Raw genomic sequence first — 9,912 nt, forward strand, 5'->3', positions numbered from 1 at the left:
AATGTCCATTGACAGATGAATGGATAAAGAAGATGTGGTATGTATATATACAATGGAATACTACTCAGCCATAAAAAAGAATGAAATAATGCCACTTGCAGCAACATGGATGCAACTAGAGATTATCATACTAAGTGAAGTAAGTCAGAAAGAGAAAGACAAAAACCATATGATATCACTTATATCTGGAATCTAAAACATGACACAAATGAACTTACCTACAAAACAGAAACAGACTCACAGACATAGAGAACAGACTTCTTGCTGCCAAGGGAGAGGGTGGGTGGGGGAGGGATGGACTGGGAGTTTGGAATGAGCAGATGCAAACTATTATATATAGAATGGATAAACAACAAGGTCCTACTGTATAGCACAGGGAGCTATATTCAGTATCCTGTGGTAAACCATAGTGGAAAAAACCAAAAATCCTACAGTTAACAAAAATTTAATGGGGAAATATTTAATAAATTACCTTTGGATTTCAGCACAGTAAATAAATAAATAGATTATAAACTGATTGAATGATATAAGAATCTATGTCTGTTCATATATAAATAAACAAATGAAAAATAAACTGGGGAGAAGGGAAACTTTTTTTTAAACATCTTTATTGGAGTATAATTGCTTTACAATGGTGTGCTAGTTTCTGCTTTACAACAAAGTGAATCAGCTACACATATACATATATCCCCATATCTCTTCCCTCTTGCGTCTCCCTCCCTCCAACCCTCCCTATCCCACCCCTCTAGGTGGTCACAGAGCACAGAGCTGATCTCCCTGCATACAGGTCTTTTGTCTCCTTAGGTAGGTTTATTCCTAGATATTTTATTCTTTTGGTTGCAATGGTAAATGGGAGTGTTTTCTTAATTTCACTTTCAGATTTTTCATCATTAGTGTATAGGAATGCAAGAGATTTCTGTGCATTAATTTTGTATCCTGCTCCTTTACCAAATTCATTGATTAGCTCTAGTAGTTTTCTGGTAGCATCTTTAGGATTCTCTACGTATAGTATCATGTCATCTGCAAACAGTGACATCTTTACTTCTTCTTTTCCGATTTGGATTCCTTTTATTTCTTTTTCTTCTCTGATTACTGTGGCTAAAACTTCCAAAACTATGTTGAATAACAGTGGTGAGAGTGGGCAACCTTGTCTCATTCCTGATCTTGGTGGAAATGGTTTCAATTTTTCACCATTGAGAACGATGTTGGCTGTGGGTTTGTCATATATGGCCTTTATTATGTTGAGGTAAGTTCCCTCTATGCCTACTTTCTGGAGGGTTTTTATCATAAATGGGTGTTGAATTTTGTCTCACACCGGTCAGAATGGCCATCATCAAAAAATCTAGAAACAATAAATGCTGGAGAGGGTGTGGAGAAAAGGGAACCCTCTTGCACTGTTGGTGGGAATGTAAATTGATACAGCCACTATGGAGAACAGTATGGAGGGTCCTTAAAAAACTAAAAATAGAACTACCATACGACCCAGCAATCCCACTACTGGGCATATACCCTGAGAAAACCATAATTCAAAAAGAGTCATGTACCACAATGTTCATTGCAGCTCTATTTACAATAGCCAGGACATGGAAGCAACCTAAGTGTCCATCGACAGATGAATGGATAAAGAAGATGTGGCACATATATACAGTGGAATATTACTCAGCCATAAAAAGGAACGAAACTGAGTTATTTGTAGTGAGGTGGATGGACCTAGAGACTGTCATTCAGAGTGAAGTAAGTCAGAAAGAGAAAAACAAATACCGTATGCTCACACATATATATGGAATCTAAAAAAAATAAATAAATGGTCATGAAGAACCTAGGGGCAAGATGGGAATAAAGATGCAGACCTACTAGAGAATGGACTTGAGGATTCGGGGAGGGGGAAGGGTAAGCTGGGACAAAGTGAGAGAGTGGCATGGACATATATACACTACCAAACGTAAAACAGATAGCTAGTGGGAAGCAGCCGTATAGCAGAGGGAGATCAGCTCAGTGCTTTGTGACCACCTAGAGGGGTAGGATAGGGAGGATGGGAGGGAGGGAGACTCAAGAGGGAAGAGATATGGGGACATATGTATATGTATAACTGATTCATTTTGTTATAAAGCAACAACTAACACACCATTGTAAAGCAATTATACTCCAATAAAGATGTTAAAAAATTTTTTTTATTGGAGTATAGTTGATTTACAATGTTGTATTAGTTTCAGGTGTATAGCAAAGTGAATCAGTTATACATATATATATACCCACTCTTTTTTTAGATTCTTTTCCCATATAGGTCATTACAGAGTATTGAGTAGAGTTCCCTGTGCAGTAGGCTCTAATTAGTTATCTATTTTATATATAGTAGCATGTATATGTCAATCCCAATCTCCCAATTTATCCCTCTCCCCTTCCCCCCTGGTAACCATAAGTTTGTTTTCTACATCTATGACTCTATTTCTGTTTTGTAAATAAGTTCATTTGTACCATTTTTTTAGATTCCACATATAAGTGATATCATATGGTATTTGTCTTTCTCTGTCTGACTTACTTCACTCATTATGACAATCTCTAGGTTCATCCATGTTGCTGCAAATGGCATTATTTTGTTCTTTTTTATGGCTGAGTAATATTCCATTGTATATATGTACCACATCTTTATTCATTCCTCTGTCAATGGACATTAAGGTTGCTTCCATGTCCTGGCTATTGTAAATAGTGCTGCAATGAACATTGGGGTGCATGTATGAATTCCCTGGATTAGTGTTAGTATGGTACATGTTTTGCCATCCTTTTACTTTTAACCTATTTTTGTCTTTATATTTAAAGTGGATTTCTTGCACAGAACATATAGTTGTGTCTTGCTTTTTTATCCAATTGAAAAAATCTCTATTTGCCATTTACATATAATATGATTATAGATGTGGTTGTGTTTAAATCTACCATATGGCTATTTGTTTTCTATTTGTTCTATCTGTTCTCTTTTCCCTTTTTCCTTTATTTCTGTCTTATTTTGAATTAAGTATTTTTTATGATTCCATTTTATATTCTTCATTGGGTTTAAGAGCTTTAATACTTTCTCATTTTATTTTAGTTGTCGCTTTAGAGTTTATAGTATTAATATCATTAACTTATTACAGTCTACCTTCAAGTGATATTATAGCACTTTATGTATAATTCAAGAACCTTACAACATACTTCAATGTACCCTCCTAAGTTTTGTGCTATTGTTGTTATATATTTCAATTTGCATATATTATAAATGGCATGATTCATTGGTATTTTAATTTTAAACAGTTGATTATCTTTTAAAGAGATCCAAATAATAAGAAAAGTATTTATAGTTACCCATGTAGTTACCATTTCTGGTGCTCTTCATTCCTTTGTGTAGATGTAGATTTCCATCTGGTATCATTTGCCTTCTTCTTGAAGGACCTCCTTTAACATTTTTTGTAGTGCAGGTCAGCTGATGATGAATTCTTTAAACTTTTGTATGTCTGAAAATGTCTTTATTTTGTCTTCATTAAAAAAATAATTTTGCAGGTAGAGAATTCTAGGTTGCTGGTTTGTTGTTGTTAATTTCAGTAAAGTTCTTGCTCCACTGTTTCCTAGCTCCACTGTTTCCTGGCTTGTTACTGACAAGAAAACTGCTTTCGTCCTTATCTTTGTTCCTGTGCATTTTCTTTTTTTCTCTTGGATCTTCTCTTCACCAGTGGTTTTGAGCAACTTGATTATGATGTGCCTTAAGTAGTTTTCTCATGTTCTTGTGCTTAGGATTTGTTGATTGTTGCATCTTTGGGTATATATTTTTTTATCTTACGTGGAAATATTTCAGCCAATATTTTTTCCAGACACCCACCTCTCTCCTCTCTTCAGGAAGCCCCACCTCCTAATACATTTATGAAATGACAAAATTTTGGAAATGGAGACCAGGTTAGTAGTTGCCAGGGGTTAGGGAAAGGTATAGGAGAGGGGGGTAGGTGTGGTTGTAAACTGCAACACCAAGGATCCCTGTGATAGAAGTGTCCTCTATCTTCATTCAAACCTATAACTGTGATAAAATTGTATGAAACTAAACACACACACACAAATGAATACATGTAAAACTGGGAAAATCAGAATAAGATCGGTGTACTGTATCAATGTCAATATCCTGATTGTGATCATAGTTTTGCAAGATCTTACCACTGGGGGAAACTGGGTGCTATGAACTAAATGTCTGTGTCCCCCACAGATTTCATAGGTTGAAATCCTTACCCCCAAGGTGACAGTAGTAGGAGGTGGGGCCTTTGGGAGGTAATTAGGTCATGAGAGTGGAGCCCTCATGAATGGGTTTAGTGCCCTTATAAGAAAAGACATGAGAACTAGCTCTCACTCTCTGTTCTTCACCATGTGAGGATACAGTGAGAGGATGGCCACCTGCAAACCAAGAAGTGGGTTTTCACCAGACATCAGATCTGCTGGCACTTTGATCTTGGACTTTCCAGCCTCCAGAACTGTGAGAAGTAAATTTCTGTTGTTTAAGCCACCCAGTCTGTGGTATTCTATTATAGCAGCCTGAATGGACTAAGATACTTGGTAAAGGATACACAGGACCTCTCAGTATTATTTGTCATAATTGCATGTGAGTTCACAATTATTTTAATTAAAATTCCAATTTAAAAAGGCATGTATGGGACAATTAGGGACATTTGTTTAATAAGTAGGTAACAAATGATATTAATAAAATATTGTTAATGTTTTAAGCGTGTTAATGGTATTGCAGTTAAACAGAGATACATACTAAAGGAAATAAGGACAAAATATATCATTTCAGTGATTTGCTTTAAAATAATCCAGCAGTAGTAGATAAAACAAGATTAGTCATATGTTCATAACTGTTGATAGTTGTTGTACATGGGCGATGGGTACAAGGGGTTTATTATACTATTTTTTGCATTTCTGAATAGCTTGAATATTATACAGTACACGTGGATAAGTTCTGTAATGCCAAAAATTAAAAGATAATTTTTAAGAAAAAGGGAGGAAATGACCACAGGAAAAAACTGGACTGAAAATGTTATATATGACTAATGCCACTTATAATTTTGACCTAGCTGTTGCTCAAGCAGTGTCAAAAGGCTGACCAAGAAAAATTATTACAGAGTATCACTGAAGTGCATTTAGCCCACGCATTGATACATATAATTTAGTCTTTTCTGTTTGTATGACGTCAGACCATCAGAAAGGTGTGCCCTCAGACAGTTTTGGTTTCTTGTTATAATACATTTGCTGAGATCTGCTTTGACTGTAGGGCTTTGGCTTCCTCTGGAAAAAATGCTCTAGAATAGGGGTAGGCAGCTACACTCATTTGTTTACATATGGACTATGGCTGTTTTCATGCTACAAAAGCCGAGTTGAGTAGTTGTAACAGAGACTATGAGCCACAAAGCCTAAAATATTTACTATTGGGCCCTACAGAAAATATTTGCCAAGGGCTGCTTTAGAAGACAGCCAAAGAAAACACACAGTACTACATGCAAGATGGGGTTGCTATAACAGGGAACTATATTCAATATCCTGTGACAAACCATAATGGAAAAGAATATTAAAAAAAGAATATATATATATATAACTGAATCACTTTTCTGTACAGCAGAAATTAACACAACATTGTAAATCAACTATACTTCAATATAAAAAAGTAAAGGATTTCCCTGGTGGCACAGTGGTTAAGAATGCACCTGCCAATGCAGGGGACATGGGTTTGAGCCCTGGTCCAGGAAGATCCCACATGCCGCGGAGCAACTAAGCCCGTGCGCCACAACTACTGAGCCTGTGCGCTAGAGCCCACGAGCCACAGCTACTGAGCCCGTGCACTGCAACTACTGAGCCCACGTGCTGCAACTACTGAAGCCCGCGTGCCTAGAGCCCATGCTCCGCAGCAAAAGAAGCCACCGCAATGAGAAGACAGTGCACTGCAACAAAGAGTAGCCCCTGCTCGCCACAACTAGAGAAAGCCCGCGCGCAGCAACGAAGACCAAATGCAGCCAAAAATAAACTTTAAATTTTTTTTAAAAAGATGGGGTTGCTATAAATGACATTGTTTCTCTATTATTAGGCTGACTATATGTCCAAGTTGTCACAGCATAATTATGAACAGAGTCCCCTCTATCAATTTATATGAATATCTATCAAAAACCTTTTGAGAGCGAGTGAGCCCCTGGAGTGAGCCCTGCTGGTCTTCAAAGCCAGGTGTATTGAGGGCTTGTCTCTCTAGTACCAGTCTTAAAAGTTGGCGTGTCCCATGTGAGGTACAAACCCTTCACTCCTCAGGGAGAAGCTCCAGGTTTAGAGTTCCCTCGCAGTTATGGGTGGCCTTGCTGAGGGTGCAGTTTATGGCGAGATGGCGTCTCAGCCTTTACTACCTGCTTCCAGGTGGTTTCGCTCTCGTTGCCTGATGAGAAGGGGTCGCTCCACCAGTTTTTAGTTGTTTTTTTTTTCCTGAGGACATTGTTCCATACATAGCTGTAGGCTTGGTGTGTCCGTGGGATGAGGTCAGTTCAGGATCTTCCCCTGCACCTACATCTTGACCAGGAATCTCTGAAAATCTTAAAAGGAACCAGAGCTTCTGAATCAACAAACCTACAGGAGCCAAGAGGAGATACCTGTATGGAGAGCTCCGGAGGCATTTCCATAGGCTCATTGTCAAGTAAATGTTAAAGCCCCCATTCACTGGGAAGCAAAGGAACTCTGTCTGCACTGTGGAGGACAGATGGCTATGGAGAAGTCTGGAGTCAGGAATATTAGCTGCAGGATAACAAGAGGAAGAAGCCTGCATCCCTGCTACCAAGTACCTGACAGTTTAGTGGGAGAAAAAAGAGTGAAAATCATTTCCATACTGGTGTGGAGCTCTGAGTTAGTAGGAGTTGGGGGATTATGTAAGCCTTTGTACAGAAGATGAGTCTAAGGGGGGAGTAAAATGTGAATTGAATATTGAGTGGAAAGTGGTCAAGAATGATTAAGAAAGATCACTAATTGTTTCTTGACTGCTTTGGCAGATTATCAAGTTATCTGAATTTAGTCCTTTGATTTTTTGTGATTAAAGACAGTTTTATGTAAAAAAAAAAAAAAAAAAAAAAAACCTTTTGAAAACCCCATACCGGGAAGTTTCTACCACAGAGGAACTGTCATGCTGTCCTTGTGGACAATTTAATCACCTAACTGCTTGTGTTTCTTTTATTCTGTATCTGCCACAAAGAACACAAATTTGCAGTTTGATTCTAAAATTCATTCAGCATTGCGTGAATAGCTACAGTCTAATTGTGCTCTGTTGTTGACTTTGTCCACTCTGTCTATATTTTCCCTGATCCTAACTTTATAGATTCATATGTGTTCATTTTACTATACTGATTATAAACCTCATAAATCCAATGGTAAATGGAAGCAGCAACTAAACAAATAAAGGAACAAACGACAATGCACCAGAGACTGAGTATTTTCTAGTTCTTTTCTGGGAAGGAGAAGAGATCTATGGTCAGAGCTGGGGAAATGAGGGGTTACAGGTGAGAGGGTACCTTCCAGAGTCTGGAATCAGCAGGGAGCTGCCTCCCCCTCCCCTAGGCTGTAGGGGTGACCCTCCCATCCCACCCTTCCTCCATCAACTGCATCATTTTCCACTGAAACACGCAGGGCTTTGAATGTGGGACACCAGTGACTTGGTGCTCACGCAGCAGAAGGACGGTGATCTGTCTCGGGGCAGCAAGTCCAGAATCTGCTGCTTCTGTGACCCACTTGCCCCTGCCCTGAGGCCCTGGTGACAGGTTAGGGCCATCTCCTCACTGAATTCCTGCCCCTGGAGACCTCTCCCTCCTCACCTCACACATGCTGCCATGTCCCTCTGCAGCCAGGGCTGGGGACCACTGGGGAGAGCTCCAGTTGGCTGGCATCTTCCTGCTGGGCCTCAGCCCCCAGGCTCTCTTGCTGACAACTCTGCTCTTCCCGGGAGCCCGAGGCCAGGTGGGCACCCATGGACTCAACCAGAGCTGCTGAGGCCGGAAGGAAGATTCTGCAGCCTTCACTATAGGGTCTTACCCAGGGGCTCCGCAGAGACTTCAAGAAACCTGGAAAGACAGTGTCCACATGGTCAGTTACTCAACATTCATCCCACAAACACTTCCTGCAGTCACCAAGGAGTGGCTAGCTGTGTTGAATACTGCAGAAGAGAAAAATTCAGAAAAAACTAACTCTAGTTTATAGTCATGGTGGAATATAGGAAAGATGATAAAATTTGGATTAAAATTACTGAAGGTTTGAATCCCAGGTCTCTCACATGTTAGCTGGGAGAATATGAAGAAGTTACGTTCAGATACAGGTTCCAAAACAAGGCAGATATGCCTATCTTAAGAGATAATAAAAACTACATGAGATGATACTTGTAATGGTAAGCATTGAATAAATATTAGCAATTACTGTTATTAAAAGGCACACATCAGGCACCTCATTTAATTTTCACAACTCTGACAATCAGTTCTATTATTATTCTACCCATTTTACAGATAAGAAAATAGAGGTGTAGAGATTTTTAAGTCATGTGTACTAAGATCACAAAACTAAGTGGAAAGACAGGATTCAACCCAGATCTGTTAGTTCCAAAATTCACACTCTCAGCCACTCAGTAATATTGCATCAAATGCCCAAGCCCTGACCTGCTCTAGCCTGTTGATAATTGGTCACTACAGGTCCCAGATCCCTGAGACCACATCACTGTTATCTCTGGCTGGTAGCAGAAGCCATCCATGACTCACTGAACCACATCAAATGCAAGGTGCTACTGAAAAACTAACCAAACATTGACATGGCACAGACTCTTAACATTAATTCAGATTGCAAATTACTTTTCCAAGAGGGTAATTAGCCTGGCTTTCAAAGGCCCCTCAAATAATCCCCAGCAGAGGATCCCAATAACATACCCCCACCAGGAATCCAATCATTGATCTGTCTAGACAGCTAATAACTGATCCTTACAGTACCTGAAATGGACTAAAGGAGAGGCCAGATGCTGACCTTCCAGGCCCCAATTAACTGACTCCACATGGCCACAATTCCTGATACCCATAGGACACCAAATCACTGATTGCAAGTATTTTCAAAATAAGACCTCCCCAAAGTCTCCAGTTGCCAGAGCTCCAAGGCTCTCAGTCAACTCACTGACTATGTCAGCCTTTCAATCATTACCTTGCAGAGATCTTAATCACTGATTTCTACAATCAATGATTCCTACAGAGATGTAATCACTTTCCCCCAAAATGCCCAAGTATTATTTGCTAAGGGCTCCTTCAAATGCACATTCACTGCTGACAAATTAGTAACTCCAGCAGGACTTCCCATCACTGATACCATTAGGCCTGAAATCAGTGGTTCCTAACTCTGCGTGCACATCAGAATCAAACTAGGATCTTCTAAAATCTTCTAAAAATGCTTATGCAAAGTTCCACTCCTGAATGAGTGTAACTTAATATCTGTGGGCCCAGGCATCTGTATTTATAAAAACTGCATAAGTGATTCTGATGCACTGTGAGGAGTGAGAACCACTGTCTTAAATCTGATCCTCCCCCACATGCATCCTCCTAGCATCAGACTTCTCACAACAATGGAAGCCAGAGTCATTTGACATCTACGGACCATGGAGAGAAGAGGACTTCAGTGTAAGGAGACTATATCCCTCCTAAAGATCCTATTTCTCAGCCAGAACCAAAGAAGGACAGTTTTAGACATGAAATAATTTGAAGAGTGTTCCATCAATTTACCATAGTGAAGGAAAACATTCAAGGAAGTATTCTAAATAAAAGAAAATTGAATCAGAAGTGAGATCTCAAAAGAACAAAACAATGCATATGCAAACACACAAGTTCACCTGGTCATCGTGAGAGCTTTGAAAACAAC

This window comes from Balaenoptera ricei, chromosome X, assembly GCF_028023285.1.
Source record: "Balaenoptera ricei isolate mBalRic1 chromosome X, mBalRic1.hap2, whole genome shotgun sequence".
NCBI lineage: Eukaryota > Metazoa > Chordata > Mammalia > Artiodactyla > Balaenopteridae > Balaenoptera > Balaenoptera ricei.